We start from the raw sequence: 17,716 nt of genomic DNA, 5'->3' as shown, positions 1-17,716 counted from the left end.
TTATATGGTTATATAATAATTTCATTCACCTTTACATTTGTCTACTGGAAATGACATTAACCAATCTTGAATCTTGAATCTTGAAGGAAGATGAAGTTTACCTTTTTGTCAACAGAATATAATCATGACATTATGTTTATCTGAAAACATACTAATCAGGTGAAACATTGCTGGTTCTTAGACATTGTAACACTGTGTCATCGCACAGTTTGGTTTTCCCTTGTAAGTTACATTAAACATTGATGAACTTCCATCAAAACGGACCAGTTTTGACACAAACTACAATGAATGGTTACCTGAGGATGCCGAATTCAATGTTGACACCTAACAACTGTAAAGTAGGTAATATCCTATTATTAGAAAACCTACAGCATAATACAGGCCCTTTGGCCCACAATGCTGGGCCGAATATGTATTTACTTTAGAATTTACCTAGGGTATAGAAACAAGTTTAGTAAAATGAGGAGCAGTAAATTTTTTTGTGGTGTGGTATGGAAGATTCAAGGATATTGCTTTTCACAGCCCAGACATCTGATAAGATGCAAGATATTCTGAACAGTTAAATAGATATTTCTTCATCCAAAGAGTGATGAAGCTTTGGAAATTGCCACCTAATGATTCTGGCGGAGTCACTGAATATTTTCAAAATGGTAACGAAGACTGTTTTGGATTTTCAGAGAATCACAGGGTTACAGCAAAGGGTTGCTACTGAGGTCAAAAATTGTGCACAACATTATCAAGGAGCAATAAAGGAACAAGGAGCTGAATGATTTTTTTCTTCTGCTTCTGATGTTCTTGACTTCTATTGACTAAAATCCTATATCACAAATCTCCTCTTCTTGGTAACACACAGAAAGTGTTGGAGGAACTCAGCAGGCCAGGCGGTATCCACTATTCCTCAAACATTCATTGAGCTTTGTAGTATGCCGAAGATAGACTTACAAATGTCCAAAAGAACAGTTAACAAAAGTGCATAATTTAAGAAATTATGCCACTAGCTTTTCCTATTCAAATGGGGACTCTAAACCTGCTGTAATTCCCCAATGGCAACTCCCTAGGGTAATGCTGGGGAATCCCGTCAAGACCTGCTTTTGCTGCTGGATTTATTTATTTGATTCCCTATTTCGAGATACAGCATGGTAACAAGCCCTTTAGCCCAACAAGCCAATTACACCAATTAACCTACTCACCTGTATGTATTTAGAATTTGAGAGGAAACTGGAGCACCTGGAGGAAACCTACACGGTCATGGGAACGTACAATTTCCTTGCAGACAGCAGGAGAATTAAACCCAGGTCCCTGGTGCTGCAATAGTGTTACACTACTGTATGAATGGCAGATCACTTGTGGTAACCAATAGACCACCAGGCCACATCCAGCGTTGTGCAATACTATTACTACCTGCATTTAGAGATTGGATTTTAGAAGGGTGGGGGTGAAGTAGTGCAAGTAAGGCAACAGCAGCCAAAATTGTACATCACACACCAATTATTGCGGTTGCATATTCATTATATAAAATCTTACTCTGGCAAACAAAGCCTCCACTGATTCAGCATTTAGAATAAACAAAGTTCAGAGGCAACTCTGTTCACTGAAGGTCATTGTCGGTCTTATTCCTTAAATGGCATACTGTAGAAAAGATTAACACAGCTGTACTTATTTCTAAACGATTGTCAAAAAAAGTTACCTTTGACAGTTCTACGATTTGAAAGTAAGGCAGGTCATGTGCCTGCTGGATTTTAAAATAGAGCTTTTCATAATTTTTTCCTTACATGTTCTATCATGTGCTTTGTTCTAGCATATGAGGTGAATAAAACCTACTCTGTAAGTCACACTCATGAAGATCATTATATAAGAACTTAAGAAATAGGAGAAGCAGTAGGCCATCCAGCTCATCCAGCCTGCTCCACTATTCAATAAGATCATGGCTGATCTTTCCCTTCACCACCTTTCTACCTTTTCCCCATAAACCTTAATTCCCCTATTATGCAAAAGTCTATCCAACCTTGTCTTAAATATATTTACTGAGGTAGCCTCCACTGCTTTAACGGGCAGAGAATTCCACAGATTCACCACTCTTTGGGAGAAGCCATTCCTCCTCATCTCCATCCTAAATCTACTCCCCCGAATCTTGAAGATATATCCCTTAGTTGTAGTCTCACCTACCAGTGGAAAAAAACCTTCCTGCCTCTATCTTATCTGTCCCTTTCATAATTTTATATGTTTCTATCAGGTCTCCTCTCATCCTTCTGAATTCCAGCAAGTACAGTCCCAGACGACTCAATCTCTCCTTATAGTATAACCTCTTCATCTCTGGAATCCACCTGGTGAACCTCCTCTGCACCACCTCCAAAGCCAGTATATCTTTCCTCAAGTAAGGAGACCAGAACTATACACAGTACTCCAGGTGCAGCCTCACTAGTACCCTGTACAATTGCAGCATAACCTCCCTTCTCTTAAATTCAATTCCTCTAGCAATGACGGCCAACATTTCATTTGCCTTCTTGTTAGCCTGCTGCACCTGCAAACCAACCTTTTGTGATTCATGCACAAGCTCTCCCAAGTCCCTCTGCACAGCGGCATGCTGCAATTTTTTTACCATTTAAATGATAATCTGCTCTTTCATTTTTCCTTCCAAAGTGGATGACCTGGCATTTACCAACATTGTATTCCATCTGCCAGACCCTTGTCCACTCACTTAAGCTATCTATATCTCTCTGCAGACTCTCCGTATCTTCTGCATAATTTGCTTTTCCACTCAATGCAGTATCATCAGCAAAATTAGATACACTATACTCGGTCCCCTCTTCCAGATTGTTAATGTATATCGTCACTCGATCCCCTCTTCCAGATCATAATGCAGTTGGGGTATCATCATACTAGCTATCTCTTTGACTAACTTTCACATCCACCAAATGAGCCAAAATGATTTCTCCAAAATACTGCAATAAAATAAACAAATCGCCAAGGTATAAGAAAGCCAAGAGGTTGCCAGGATCCTGACAAAGATCGTGGATGATTAATCTGCAGGAGATGGAAAGGGAAAATTTAAAGGAGGTGCAAAGGGCAATTTTTTTTTTACACAGAGTGGTGGGTGTCTGGAACAGGTTGCCTGGGGTTGTGGTGGAAACAGCTATGGTAGTGGCATTTAAGAAACAATTGATGTGTAATTGTCATTGATAAGATCCCACAATTTGGTTAAAACACATGGAATTGAAGTAATATACTGACATGGATTGGGAACTTGTTATTCAAGCAAATCAAATCACAGACCTTCCATTCTTTGGAAAGGTTTGTCCAGAGGGGTATTTCAGCCACCAGTATTTGGGCCCTAGCTATGCACAGTTAATGTCAATGATCTGGTTAATGGGCACAAATGTCATATTTCCATGTTTGGAAAGGATTGGTAGGATTGTGAAAAAAGAGGAGGACATAACGAGGCTTCAATAGGAAACAGGCAAGCTAAGCAAAGGGATAAGAACATAGCAGATGGAATATAATGTGGCAAAATATGAAGTCATCTGTTTTTGTGCACATGGCAAAAAGGAAGAATATTGGTTTAATGAGGCAGCGCTGGGTAGTTATATTTCAATGCTCACAGTATACAAAACAAAGTAGATGAACAGTTAGAAATTGGCAGCTACAATGTTGTGGCATCACAGAGTTGTGGCTGAATGAAAATCACAGTTGAGAGTTAAGTATCCAAGGATACACGTCTTAACTAAAAGACAGACAGGTGGGCAGAAGGCATTGATTGCTTTGTTGGTAAAAAGGGAAATCAAATCCTTAGCAAGATGTGACATAGGATAAGAAGATATAACATCCTGGTGGGTAGAGTTTAAAAAATTGCAAGGTAAAAAGAGTTATGTACAGACCTCTGGTGAAAGTTGATTGGAAGAGGACAAACTTGAGAAATTCTGCAGATGTTGGAAATCCAAAACAATACACACAAAATGCTGGAGGAACTCAGCGGGTCAGGCAAGTTCTATGGGAATGAATGAACAGTCGATATTTTGGGCCAAGACCCTTCTTCAGGACTGACTTTCACAATAGGTTACCACGTCAAAAGCTGTAGAAATCCAGCACAATTGTTTCCAAATGAACACAAAATTGGTCCAAAATATTGAAGATGATAATCTTAGGCAATTAAATTTGAGTGCAGTGCTTTATTATCTCTGAAGGTAGCACCTTCATATTGTTTGGTGCTATACTTCAATTTTAATCATCTTGTAACAAATTTTAGCAGCTTGCAATCTGATTTAGGGGTTTCCAATGCATTTGGAATTAAATGTTTTGACTGGCAGAAATAACAGACTAATCAGATAAGGATGGATTAAAAGTGCATGTAATGAATTGCATGTGGAATGGAAATTTATTATCATTTTCCTGCAGGCATTTACAGGAAAAGAGAAATGCAATCAAATTTTATGAAAAAATATACATAAACAGATGGACACTGACAAACACCAATGTGCAAAAGACAAACTATGCAAATAAAAATAATATTGTACTATACTAAAAATAAAACAACATGAGTTATAAAGAGTCCTTGGAAGTGTGTCTGCAGATAGCAGTGTAGTGGTGAATGAAGTTATGTGTGTCGGTTCAGGAGCCGGATTGTTGAAGAGTAATAACCGTTCCCAAGCTTGATGGTATGGGACCTCTTGCTTCTGTACTTCCTGCCCAATAGTATTAATGAGAAAAGCGCATGGCGTAGATGGTGGGGGGTTTTGATGATGGATGCTGCTTTCTTGTGGCAACGCTCCATGTAAATGCACAAAAGGAATTTGAAGAGATGCAGAACCTGGTTCAATTAAAGGGGCACTGGGAACTGAAGGATCTAGAATTTGCTGGGAAATGCAAATCCAAACTGGCCATCCACATGACAGTTGCCTTCAGTAATGTTATATAGATAGGCTAGTACATGGTTCCCCCATGAAACTGCCGCAAGAGACTTTTGCAACTGGCTAAACCATAAGGCTTGCTGGCTGTCAAATATGACGAGACTTCTGAGTGCTACAGAATGACACAGAAATATTCAAAATCAATTTAAAACAATGACATTAGTTAATAATGACATTTATTAATAATATTAATAATTTTAAAAAGTAAGTATGCTTAATACTTTTAAACAATTAAAAGATTAAATATTACTAAAACATTTAATAGATTATAAAATAAATGTAACCTTTCCACTGCAGCCATTACTCTCCATTCAGATAAGGCTTCACTGTTCTTGCTCTGGGTCTAAATTGTCACAGGCATTTTCACCAGTTTATGGTGTGCAGATGTAGCAAGTTCATTCCCAGCAGTTGGAGTATTAGAGTACTGTTGTGAAATCACTGGGGACGGGGGCTCATCCTGCAAGCTTAGAATTTCCATGCTCACAAACTTGAAGCACTTATGCTGTAAGATGCATACAGTTCTAGACACAATTTCCCTAAAGTGGGGAATGCAATTGGATGAATTGATGGTAAGGATCTCGTGAAGAGCTGTAACAAATCATCTGCTCAGTGTGCCTAACTTAAGGCAGTTGCAATGGTTTCAGCCTTGTGCTGAGTACACTATCGTGAGGGATAAGAATGTTTTCAGAACCTACTGCTGTAAGTTGTTTAATTGCCATTTATTTATCTTTAATGATTAAATGTGTCAGCATGACACAGCTCTGATTTAATACATTGGTTGTGGGATTATTTGGCTCTGTCCATTGCACACTGGTTTCATTGTTTAATCCACATATTGTATCTTGGTTGGCCTGGATACCGATCAAAAACCTTCCACCCTACATATTTTCCCACCTCCAATCTCTGTCAATGGTGACTCACACATTCTTTACTGGGATAACTAAAGTTCTTGTTTATCTCCAATGAGAGATCGCATGTGGTTCTGCGAGGAATCCAGAAGATTTGCCTAAAGAAGAAAAAGAACAATGCAGAGATTCATTTTACTGATTTACTGAATGGTCAAAGCAAGATTTCAATATTTTCCAGAAAGTTATACCTCACAATTTTATAATGCCCTTATCGTCCTTAAATCAGATATGTTACATGGCCAGTTACAAAACAATATTGCAAGGGATTCGTATAAAGTGACTAATGTTCTTCCAATTGTTTACTTTAATGGTTTTAGTTATGTTAATGTTTTGTGTGTTTTTTTTCAAATGCTTATACATTTTATGGTGTTTTAGCAATTTGATTATTTTAAATAGATTTTTAATATTTTGCAATTTCCAGAACATTCAAAAACTTTGGGTTTTACAGTCAGCAAGAAAGTAAAAACAAGAAATAGAGAACATCACATCACATGAGGCCCGGCCATTGCATAGGACCTTATTCTTTTGGATAGGGATGCATTTGAAAATGAATCAAAGTTTCTAAAGCCTGGAAATGTATATCTTACATAAATATCAGACCTATCTCAGAATCCACAGCAATGGGTTTAATTCTGCAAGAAAGGCAAAAAATCTTGGGTAACTAAAGATGCAAAGAAACAGAAAATAATGAACAAAGATATTTATAGCAGAAATAAATTGACCTTAATAATGTAGAACATGGAATAGCACAGCGCAGTACAGGCCCTTCAGTCCACAATGTTGTGCTGACCCTTAAACCCTGCCTCCCATATAACCCCCCACATTAAATTCCTCCATATACCTGTCTAGTAGTCTCTTAAATTTCACTAGTGTATCTGCCTCCACCACTGACTCAGGCAGTGCATTCCACACACCAAACACTCTCTGAGTAAAAAACCTTCCTCTAATATACCCCTTGAAATTCCCATCCCTTACCTTAAAACCATGTCCTCTTGCATTGAACAGTGGTGCCCTGGGGAAGAGGCGCTTGCTGTCCACTCTATCTATTTCTCTTAATATCTTGTATAGCTCTATCATGTCTCCTCTCGTCCTCCTTCTCTCCAAAGAGTAAATCCCCAGCTCCCTTAATCTCTGATCATAATGCATACTCTCTAAACCAGGCAGCATCCTGGTAAATATCCTCTGTACCCTTTCCAATGCTTCCACATCCTTCCTATAGTGAGGCGAACAGAACTGGACACAGTACTCCAAGTGTGGCCTAACCAGAGTTTTATAGAGCTGCACCATTACCTCGTGAGGGATTAAACTCTATCCCTTGATTTATGAAAGCTAACACCCTTTATATATTTCTTTAACTATAAAGGAATATTTCAATCTCCTGTTGCATTGATCTGTAATATAATATGCGAAGGTCATTTGAGGAAGATTGTTTTCTGAATAGCTTTGATCGAATTTATATAATAAAATAATACTTCCTGGACTTTTATCATTCTTATATCTTAATGAATACTTTACTTTAGTATTCACTATGGAAAAGGATCTTGGTGATTGTAGTGCAGACTTGCAGCAGACTGAAAACTTGAGCATGTAGATATTAAGGAAGAGGATGTGCTGGAGCTTTTGGAAAGCATCAAGTGAGATAAGTCGCCGGGACCGGATGAGATGTTGCCCAGGTTACTGTGGGAGGCGAGGGAGGAGATTGCTGAGCATCTGCTGATGATCTTTGCATTATCAATGGGAACGGGAGAGGTCCCAGAGGATTGGAGTGTTGTGGATGTTGTTCCTTTATTCTAGAAAGGGAGTAGAGATAGCCCAGGAATTTATAGACCAGCGAGTCTTACTTCAGTGGTTGGTAAGTTGATGGAAAGATCCTGAGAGGCAGGATTTATGAAATTTGGAGAGGTATAATATGATGAGGAATAGTTAAAAATGGCTTTGTCAAGGGCAGGTCGTGCCTTATGAGCCTGATTGAATTTTTTGAGGATGTGACTAAACACATTGATGAAGGAAGAGCAGTAAATGTAGTGTATATGGATTTCAGCAAGGCATTTGATAAGGTACCCCATGCAAGGCTTGTTGAGAAAGTAAGGAGGCATGGAATTCAAGGGGACGTTGCTTTCTGGATCCAGAACTATGGTATGATGAAACCAAAATCGAGCTTTTTGGCCATCAGACTAAACACTATGTTTTGTGTAAGCCAAACATTGCACATCATCAAAACACACCATCCCGACTGTGAAGCATGGTGGTGGCTGCGTCATGCTTGGGGATGCTTCATTGCAGCAGGTCCTGGAGGGTTTGTGAAGGTAGAGGATTAAATGAATGCAGCAAAATATAGGGAAATTCTAGAATAAAACCTGATGCAGTCTGAAAAAGAACTGCATTTTGGGAGAAGATTTGTTTTCCAGCAAGACAATGCCCCCAAACATAAAGCCAAAGCTACACAGGACTGGCTTAAAAACAACAAAGTTAATGTCTTGGAGTGGCCAAGACAGAGTCTAGACCTCAATCCAATTGAGAATTTGTGGCTGGACTTGAAAAGGACTGTTCACTCATGATCCTCATGCAATCTGACAGAACTTGAGCAGTTTTGTAAATAAGAATGGGGAAAAATTGCAGTGTGCAATTTAGAGACCTATTTACACAGACTGTAATTGATGCAAAAAAGATGCATCCACTAAATACTGACTTGAAGGGGGTGAATACTTATGCAATCAATTATCTTGTGTTTTATATTTGTAATTAACTTAGATCACTTCTGAGAGTACTATTTTCACTTTAACATGAAAGATTCATTTTCTGTTGATCAGTGTCAAAAAAAGCCAAATTAAATCCATTGTTGTAAATCAATAAAACATGAAAACTTCCAAGAGAAGGTGAATAATTTTTATAGGCACTGTATCAAATTTCTGGGCACTCTAAAGTTCTTGGTTATTCAGGAACAGGATGTAAATTGGTTGTCACTCCACACCCATAGCAAGTAAATCACTTTAAAACATATTTTGTTCATGGATTATAGAAACATAGAAACATAGAAAACCTACAGCACAGCACAGGCCTTCGGCCCACAAAGTCCCTACCTTAGAAAGGACTAGGATTACCAATAGCCCACTATTTTTCTAAGCTCCATGATCTTACACAAAAGTCTCTTAAAAAAAACACTATCATATCCACCTCCACCACCATTGCTGGCAGCCCATTCCACGCACTCACCACTCTCTGAGTAAAAAATTTACTCTTGACATCTCCTATGTACCTACTCCCCAACACCTGTGTCCTCTTGTGGCAACCATTACAGTCCTAGGAAAAAGCCTCTGACTATCCACACGATCAATGCCTCTCATCATCTCATACACCTCTATCAGGTCACCTCTCATCCTCTGTTGTTCCAAGGAGAAAAGGGCGAGTTTACTCAACCTATTCTCATAAGGTGTGCTCCCCAATTCAGGCAACATCCTTGTAAATCTCCTCTGCACCCTTTCTATGGTTTCCACATCTTTCCTGTAGTGAGGCAACCAGAACTGAGCACAGTACTCCAAGTGGGGTCTCACCAGGGTCCTATATAGCCACAACATTACCTCTCTGCTCCTAAATTCAATTCCACGATTGATGAAAGCCAATACACCATATGCCGTCTTAACCACAGAGTCAACTTGCCCAGCTGCTTTGAGCGTCCTATGGACTCGGACCCCAAGATCCTTCTGATCCTCCACACTGCCAAGAGTGTTCCCATTAATACTAGATTTTGCCATCCTATTTGACCTACCAAAATGAACCACTTCACACTTATCTGGGTTGAACTCCATCTGTCACTTCTCAGCCCAGTTTTGAATCCTATCAATGTCCCTCTGTAACCTCTGACAGCCTTCCACACTATCCACAACACCCCCAACCTTTGTGTCATCAGCAAATTTAGTACCCACATCCTCCACTTCCTCATCCAGGACATCTATAAAAATCACGGAGTAAGGGTCCCAGAACAGATCCCTGAGGCACCCCACTGGTGACCGACCTCCATGCAGAATATGATCTGTCTACAACCACTCTTTGCCTTCTATGGGCAAGCCAGTTCTGGATCCACAAAGCAATGTCCCCTTGGATCCCTTGCTTCCTTACTTTCTCAATAAGGAAGTACCTTATCAAATGCCTTGCTGAAATCCATATACACTACATCTACTACTCTTCCTTCATCAATGTGTTTAGTCACATCCTCAAAAAAATTCAATCAGGCTTGTAAAGCACGACCTGCCCTTGACAAAGCCATGCTGGCTATTCCTAATCATATTATACCTCTCCAAATGTTCATAAATACTACCTCTTAAGATCTTTTCCATCAACTTACCAACCACTGAGGTAAAACTCACTGGTCTATAATTTCCTGGGCTATCTCTACTCCCTTTCTTGAATAAAGGAACAACATCTGCAACCCTCCAATCCTCCGGAACCTCTCCCATCCCCATTGATGATGCAAAGATCATTGCCAAATGCTGAGCAATCTCCTCCCTCACCTCCCAGAGTAGCCTGGGGTACTTCTCATCCAACCTGCGACTTATCCAACTTGATGCTTTCCAAAAGCTCCAGCACATCCACTTTCTTAATATCTACATGCTCAAGCTTTTCAGTCTGCTGCAAGTCATCACTACAATCACCAAGATCCTTTTCCTGGGTGAATACTGAAGCAAAGCATTCATTAAGTACCTCTGCTATTTCCTCCAGTTCCATACACACTTTCCCACTGTCACATTTAATTGGTCCTATTCTTTCACATCTTACCCTCCTGCTCTTCACATACTTGTAGAATGCTGTGGAGTTTTCCTTAATCCTGCTCCCCAAGGCCTTCTCATGACCCCTTCTGGCTCTCCAAATTTCCTTCTTAAGCTCCTTCCTGTTAGCCTTATAATCTTCTAGATCTCTAACATTACCTAGCTCTCTGAACCTTTTGTAAGCTTTTCTTCTTGACTAGACTTATTACAGCCTTTGGTTCCTGTACCCTACCATAACTTCCCTGTCTCATTGGAGCGTACCTATGCAGAACATATATTCCCTGAACATTTGCCACATTTCTTCCGTACTTTTCCCTGAGAACACCTGTTTCCAATTTAAGCTTCCAATTTTCTGCCTGATAGCCTCATAATTTCCCTTACTCCAATTAAACTCTTTTCTAACTTGTCTGTTCCTATCTCTCTCCAATGTTATTGTAAAGGAGATAGAATTATGATCACTATCTCCAAAATGCTCTCCCACTGAGAGATCTGACACCTGACCAGGTTAATTTGCCAATACCAAATCAAGTACAGCCTCTCCTCTTGTAGGCTTATCTACATATTGTGTCAAGAAACCTTCCTGAACACACCTAACAAACTCCACCCTATCTAAACCCCTCACTCTAGGGAGATTCCAATCGATATTTGGGAAATTAAAATCTCACATCATGACAACTCTTATTATTACACCTTTCCAGGCTCTGTTTCCCTTATCTGCTCCTCGATATCCCTATTACTATTGGGCACCCTATAAAAACACCCAGTAAAGTTATTGACCCCTTCCTGTTCCTAACCTTCACCCTCAGAGCCTCCGTAGACAACCCCTCCATGACGTCCACCTTTTCTGCAGCCGTGATACTATCTTTGATCAACAGTGCCTCCCTCCCGGTCCTTTCTGAAACATCTAAAACCCAACACTTGAAGTAACCATTCCTGTCCCTGAGCCATCCATATCTCTGTAATGGTCATCACATTATATCTCCAAGTACTGATCCATGCTCTCAGCTCATCCACTTTGTTCACAACACTCCTTGCGTTAAAATAGACACATCTTCGGTCTGAGTGTGTCCCTTCTCTATCACCTGCCTATCCTCCCTCTCGCACTGTCTACAAGCTTTCTCTATTTGTGAGCCAGCCGCTTCTTCCCCAGTCTCTTCAGTATGCTCCCCACCCCCCAACAATTATGGTTTAAACCCTCCTCAGCAGCCTTAGCAATCCACCCCACCAGGATATTGGTCCCCCTTGGATTTAAGTGCAACCCGTTCTTTTTGTACAGGTCACTCCTGCCCCTAAAGAGGTCCCAATGATCCAGAAATCTGAATCCCTGCCCCCTGCTCCAACCCCTCAGCAACGCATTTATCCTCCACCTCACTCTATTCCTATATTCACTGTCACGTGGCACAGGCAGTAATCCCGAGATTACTACCTTTACAGTCCTGCTTCTCTATTTCCTTCCTAACTCCCTGTAGTCTGTTTTCAGGACCTCTTCCCTTTAAGTACCTATATCGTTGGTAACAATATGTACCATGACCTCTGGCTGTTCTCCCTCTCACTGCAGGACATCTTGAATGCGATCTGAAACATCCTGGACCCTGGCACCTTGGAGGCAAACCACCATCCAAGTTTCTTTCCTGCCTACACAGAATCATGTGTCTGACCCCCTGACTATAGAGTCTCCTATTACTTCTGCCTTCCTCTTCCTTTCCCTGTCCTTCTGAGCCAAAGTTAAATTACAATGAAAAGCTGAATGATGTAACTTAACTTTGTAAGCTCTGGCACCCTGGAGAGAGGAGTGAAGATCGCTGAGAACGAGTGAAATCGATTTTCGCCTCTGAACTGAGCCAGTATTTAAATTGTTTAAACAGCATATCATACCTCGGACTAGGACCCGGGCACCATTGCTGCAGAAGGCCTAGACCACGCCACCCAGTGACTTGCTACGGTCCCAGAATTTGTTGTGCAGTGCAAAGCTGCTCTCCAGCTCATTCAAATCAGCTTGGTGTCCAGAGCAATCCAACCTCGCACCTGGGCCAGTTGAATGAGCACAGTATCTTCTCTACGACCTCACCTTTCGGAACCCAGACAATTCAACCTCGTTCCTGGGCCAGCTGCATTGGAACTCCATTTGCAACAATTCTGCAACACACCATCTTGCCTTGCCATCACTCGCCCCTTCACTGTTTGTGGTGATAATTAACACACTTTAACCTCAGAAATCGTATATGGGAATAGATGAACCAAAAAATGCTAAGTCTGCTTATTAGTGGGGTTTTGAAAAATTAACTTGGTCAAGTGTGTAAATGCTCTCCAAAGCAGTATATACTCTCCTGAATGCAGCAAGCAGTATTGTCAGTATATTGACAACAGGATACACTGTCTATCACAAAAGTCACCAGTTCTACATTTCAACTCTGTTCATAAGCACTTTCTTTATTATCTGATCTGTAGAACCCTGACAGTCAACCCTCACTGGAACGCCAATTCATGACCAGTTATTCTAATCAGCAAATGCAACAAGCCACCATGATTAACACTGCTCTCGCCCAGCAGCTCACTTCCCAGTAAGATAGCACCTTAATCTGTTGTGCACATTTTTAAAGAACCATGTCTGAAATGTTAAGTTATATTTTGCTGGGAGCTGGAGTGGATTGTGTTGTTTCAACACTAGACACTAGAACACTACAGCACAGTACAGGCCCTTCAGCTCTCGATGTTGTGCCAACCCATATATTCCTTAAAATAAAGCACTAAACCCATACTATCCTGTAACCCTCTATTTTCCTTTCATCCATGTGCTTGCTCAAGAGGCTCCTAAATACCCCTAATGTTTTAGCTTCCACCACCATCCCTGGCAAGTTATTCCAGGCACCCAAAACCCTCTGTGTAAAAAAACTTTCCCCTGATGTCTCCCCTAAACTTCCCTCCCTTAACTTTGTACACACTGTGTACAAAAGGGTCCCATGACAGATCCTTGCAGCACTCCACTAGTCATCGACCTCCGGGCAGAATACTTTCCTTCCATTACTACCCTCTGCTTTCTTCCTGTAAACCAATTTTTTATCAAAACAGCCAAGGTTCCACTGATCCCATGCCTCATGACTTTCTGGATGAGTGTCTCGTGGAGGACCTTGTCAAATGCCTTGCTAAAATCCATGTAGACCACACGTACTGCCCTACCCTCATCAATTTCTTCTGTTACCTCTTCAAAAAACTCAATTAGGCTCATGAGGCACGACCTTCCCTTCACCAAGCCATGTTGACTATCCTTGAGTAGACTACACTTCTCCAAATGCTCGTAGATCCTATCCTTAAGAATCCTTTCCAGTAGTTTGCAGACCACCGATGTAAGACTCTCCGGTCTATAGTTCCCAGGATTCTCCCTATTACCTTTTTTAAACAAGGGAACTACATTTGCCATTCTCCAATCCTCCCCTGCAGCCAAAGAGGATTCAAAGATCATAGCTACTGCTCCAGCGATCTCTTCCCTCACTTCCCACAGTAACTTGGGGTGTATCACATCCGGCCCTGGGGACTTAACAATCTTGATGTTTTTAAGAAGATGCAATACTTTTTCTTCCTTAATCTCCACATTGTCCAGCACACAGGCCTGTTCTATTTCAACCTTACCCTGATCAAGGTCCTTTTCACTTGTGAATACTGAAGCAAAGTATTCATTTATGACTTCCTCAACATTGCAGTTGGAGCAGGGTATGCTCCTATTCAAGTCTCAGGCAGGCTTAGTGCATGTGTAAGAGTTCTGAAGATATGACTTGGTCCCCATCCAATTAATGAGTGTTCAGTTCATCCTGAAACTGGGTTTTGCTTCTGACTTGGGTTGCATAATTCAAAGCCCTCCTCGGCCCATCAGTAGCCTGCTCTGATAGTAACATCAGTGTGCCAGCAAGCAAATCATTTTTCATTTAGCCCAACTTTAAAAATTGCAGTCCCTCAAGAAAGAGGAGCTGTTCTTTTAAAATAAATCCTTATCCTGTAGTCAGAAGAGGCATGCAGACCAGCTCACTGCATGTCAAAGTCAGGATAGGTCATTGTGAACTAGCTGATTATTTAGTTAGTTTTAGTAACATCTGACAAATTATATATGGAAGAATTATATTTAAGTACTAATGCTGAATAGTGGGTTAGTTGGCAACTGAGAAGTCATGGAAGGATGGTCTGCTGAGTCAGTGTGGGTGGAAGTCAGAAACAGGAAGGGGCAATAACTCTACTATAACTCTACTAATATTAAAAACATAGAAAACCTACAGCACAATACAGGCCCTTCGGCCCAAAAAGCTGTGCCGAACATGTCCCTACCTTAGAACTACCTAGGATTACCCATAGCCCTCTATTTTTCTAAGTTCCATGTAGCCATCTGGGAGTCTCTTAAAAGACCCTACCATTTCCGCCTCCACCACCATCGCCGGCAGCCCATTCCACGCACTCATCACGCTCTGCATAAGAAGCTTATCCCTGACATCTCCTCTGTACTTTCTTCCAAGCACCTTAAAACTATGCCTTCTCATGCTAGCCATATCAGCCCTGGGGAAAAGCCTCTGACTATCCACATTATCTTGAACACCTCTATCAGGTCACCTCTCATCCTCCATTGCTCCAAGGAGAAAAGGCTGAGTACACTCAACCTATTCTCATAAGACATACTCCCCAATCCAGGCAACATCCTTGTAAATCTCCCCTGCACCCTTTCTATGGCTTCCACATCCTTCGTGTACTGATGCAACCAGAACTGAGCACAGTACTCCAAGTGAGGTCTGACCAGGGTCCTATATAGCTGCAACATTACCTCTCGGTTCCTAAATTCAATTCCACGATTGATGAAGCCCAATGCACTGTATGAATTCTTAACCATAGAGTCAACCTGCGTAGCAGCTTTGAGAGTCCTATGGACTCGGACCCTAAGATCCCTCTGATCCTCCACACCGCCAAGAGACTTATCATTACTACTATATTCTGCCATCATATTTGACCTACCAAAATGAACCACCTCACACTTATCTGGGGTAAACTCCACCTGCCACTTCTCAGCCATTTTGTATCCTATCAATGTCCCGTTGTAACCTCTGACAACCCTCCACTCTATCCAACCTTTCTGTCATCAGCTAATTTACTAAACCATCCCTTCACTTCCTCATCCAGGTCATTCATAAAAATCTCAAAGAGTGGGGGTCCCAGAACAGATCCCTGAGGCACCCCACCGGTGACTGACCTCCATGCAGAATGTGACCAGTCTACAACCACTCTTTGCCTTCTGTGGGGAAGCCAGTTCTGGATCCACAAAGCAATGTTCCTTTGGATCCCATGCCTCCTTACTTTCTCAACAAGCCTTGCATGGGGTACCTTATCAAATGCCTTGCTGAAATCCATATACACTACATTTACTGCTCTTCCTTCATCAATGTGTTTAGTCACATCCTCAAAAAATTCAATCAGGCTCATAAGGCACGACCTGCCCTTGACAAAGCCATTTTTAACTATTCCTCATCATATTATACCTCTCCAAATTTCATAAAATTTTTAAAATTTATCTTAAAGATTGAAATTTTTTGTGAATAAAGAAAAACCCTACTAAGCAAGAAAAGTGAGAGAGAAAAAAAGAACCCATTGAGGGCACAACCCTGGTGCCATGCATCATATAGAAAGCTTCTAAAAATAAACATCAAACTGCCAACAAGAAGAAAAAATATATCAAAATAAAATTTACACTTAGATCATGGATAAAATCTATCAGTTAACTGAAATGATAGTAACAAGCAAATGAGCCCCATCTCTTCTCAAAATCAAATAAAGGTTCAAAGGTTCGACTTCTGATTTTCTCCAAGCTGAGACACAGCATCACTTGGGAGAACCATTGTGACAAAGTAGGAGCTGATATATCCTTCCATTTCAACAAGGTGGCCCTCCTAGCTATCAATGTAACAAACACAATAACATGTTGGTCTGACAGAGAAATACCATGAACATTTTGAGGAATTATTCCAAAAAGCAGTCAATTTATTAGGTTGTAAGTTGGTTCTAAGTGCTTTAAAAACTGTCGAAAAGACTGACTTCCAGAACGGTTTTAATATAGAACATGACCAGAACATGTGTCAGTGTGGCTATCTCAGTTTTACATCTATCACAATACTTGTCAACATTGGGAAGTATTTTAGAAAGTCTCTCTTTTGTCCAATGGTAACGATGTACAATTTTAAATTGAATGACTAGCACAGACTGAGGAAGAGTTAACCAACTTCAGAATCCGCGTCCAATCCTCCCATATAAAAGTCAAATTGAGTTCTTGCTCCCAATCCTGTTTAATCTTAAGTAAAGGACGCTTATCCCATTGCAATAATAAATGTAAAATTCTTCCAATAGAACCTATCATCAAGGGGTTCATATTCATAATAGTATCTAACAAGTCAGCCTCCAATATATAAGGAAAATTACTTAAATATTTTTGTAAAAAATGTCTAACTTGAAGATATTGTAAAAAGTGTGAACATGAAAGAGACTATTTATTGACTAATTGTTCAAAAGACATCAATCTGCCTTCTTTAAATAAGTCCAAAAAAGACTTAATACCTTTATTTTTCCAAAGTAAAAAAATTGGATCACTCCAGGAAGGTTTAAAAAAGTAATTACGATAAATTATACTACAAAGTTTAAATTTTTTAAGATTAAAAAAATTGAGGAACTGAAGCCAAATTTGTAAAGAGTGCTTAACCACAGGATATAAATTTAAATTAGCAACTTTAGCTAATTGTATAGGTAGAGCAACTCCTAATAATGAAGTTAAATAAAACTGTTTCACAGCTCTCAGTTCCAGGTCTACACAGACTGGCCAGTCATTCCTACCACCCCAATATAACCAAAAGGATATATATCACAAATTAACAGCCCAATAATACATTCTTAGATTAGGCAAAGCAAGACCGCCATCCTTTTTCAACTTTTGTAAATGATTTTTACTGATTCTAGGTCTTTTATTATCCCAAATAAAAGATAGAATAATAGAGTCAATCCGATCAAAAAACTTCTTAGTCAAAAGAACAGGAATATTCTGAAATAGATGTAAAAATTTTTTAGTAAAATCATCATTTTAACTATATGAATACGACCAACAAGTGAAAATGTAAGTGGGCTC

The sequence above is a fragment of the Hypanus sabinus genome, chromosome X1 (assembly GCF_030144855.1).
Source record: "Hypanus sabinus isolate sHypSab1 chromosome X1, sHypSab1.hap1, whole genome shotgun sequence".
NCBI classification, from domain to species: domain Eukaryota; kingdom Metazoa; phylum Chordata; class Chondrichthyes; order Myliobatiformes; family Dasyatidae; genus Hypanus; species Hypanus sabinus.
The sequence above is the reverse complement of the archived record's forward strand: the minus strand, read 5'-3'. Positions refer to the sequence as shown.